Consider the following 1,667-nt stretch of genomic DNA (forward strand, 5'->3'; position numbering starts at 1 on the left):
CACTGTCATCACTTTGCTGCAGGAATAAAAGAGTGTTCAGGTACCCAGGGAAATGTGGGATGTGAAACACAAGAGCAGTCAAGTACAACATTCCTAGAGTGAACATGTTTACACATGGGGAGGAATGTTTGTCCAGCCAGCAGGTAAACTTCCTGTTTCCTTCTGGGCTGGGACAGACTTCCTCTGCATGTGACTAGAGGGGGGCGTGGCCTCACCTGTGCAGGTAGTACAGGGCAGGGCTGTCATCTCTCTCTTTTTGGCTACATGCATTGACGAAGCAACATCTGATTAGCCAAAGATGCTCTCTTCCAGCCAAGAGAGGACAAAGGGACTGTCTTCTTATTAGATAGTTTCCAGGTGTATGTTACTTTTCTAAGGTAAGTCTGCCTTCTGAGATCCGATTGTGAACAGAATGATGTGTGAGTAAACCTTTTTATACTTTTATAGAAGACTGTGTCTTATCTTTTATGGGGAATAAGGGGGAAATAGTTATTATAGAGGCTTTAGCAAGCCTTAGCAACGCATCCACTGTGAGTTTAAAAAGGGGAATGTTACTCTGCAAAATTGTGAACTTGTTAAGACAAGTTGGAAAGGCTATAATCAGACAATATATCCTCTCCTGCATCCCTGAACATTCCCACAGCACACACTTCCAGCAAGCAGATTTTTTGTGATTGGTGCGGTCGTTGTCATGAAAATATGCCCGCTGATCACGCAACATTCCCACAAGAATCAGAGAACTGCTGAGTGGGAAGGCCCCCCCCCCAGGTCATCTAGGCCACTCTTTGCAATGCAGATTCCCACACCTCGATTCGGGGGGCATTGTTCAGGCTTCCCTGCAAAAGAGCAAAGCCCTCAGTGACTCTTAGGCTCCCTTTCCAACCTGAAAGTTCTAGTTAACTGATGGTCTGGGCAGCAGACAAAGCCTGTCCATCATGTGTTGTGGTGGCCTTCTCCTCCTTGTGGGGCTCCTTGCCTCAACTGCCTCCTGCCTCCAGCCAGAATCCAGGTAGGCACTTCTGAGTATAGAGATTCTGCAATTCTTCATAATGGCCTTGATTCACGAAGGAGAGGAGCTTCCTATCCCACCCCACCCTCCACAGAATAAATGGTCTCACCTCTGACAGGATTGACACAAGCTCGTGGGCAACTCCCGCAGCACTTCTGAGCTCTAGGGCATGACCAGTCATCCTCACATTTCACCACGCAGGGTCCGGCCATACCTGGCTGAGCCCCAGGACATTGCCCAGGCTTCTCTGCAACAGAGCAGAATTCCAAGGTTGAGAGATGTCTTTGGCCAGAGAGGCTCTCTCTCTTCATGTGGGATGGGGCTTCTTTGCATCCAGTAGCCAGAGGAGCCCAGGATTCCTAAGGTGGCCTCTGTTCTGCTCAGGGGTCTGAGGTGTCACACAAAACTAGACTTCCCAATGACACCCCACCCCTGCCATAGGGTGGTCCCTGCACTCTCAGCAGCTCAGGAGCAGAACAAGTCCTGCCTTTTGGAGCAGCAGGAAAGAAAATTGCTCCATCTTCCATGTGGTGGCCCTTCAAGTATTGGAAGATAGCTCTCCTACTTACTCTTAGTCGTCTCTTGTCCAGGCTAAGCAGACCCAATAAAAAACAATAAATCAGCAGCAGCAGCAGCAGCATCTGCCTAATTTTTCTGT

At 48.8% G+C, this 1,667-nt stretch overlaps 1 long non-coding RNA gene across 1 annotated transcript in view; it reads right to left on the bottom strand.

Annotated features, from left to right (window-relative positions):
• Positions 1-1,057: 1,057 nt before the first annotated feature.
• The window catches only part of LOC309534362, a 12,328-nt gene continuing 11,718 nt past the window's right edge, over positions 1,058-1,667 (bottom strand). Inside the window, exon 4 of the long non-coding RNA XR_014220621.1 lies at positions 1,058-1,256. This is a non-coding gene — a long non-coding RNA (uncharacterized lncRNA). The remainder of the gene's footprint in view (positions 1,257-1,667) is intronic.

This window comes from Podarcis vaucheri (assembly GCF_965113315.1).
Source record: "Podarcis vaucheri genome assembly, chromosome: 6".
NCBI lineage: Eukaryota > Metazoa > Chordata > Lepidosauria > Squamata > Lacertidae > Podarcis > Podarcis vaucheri.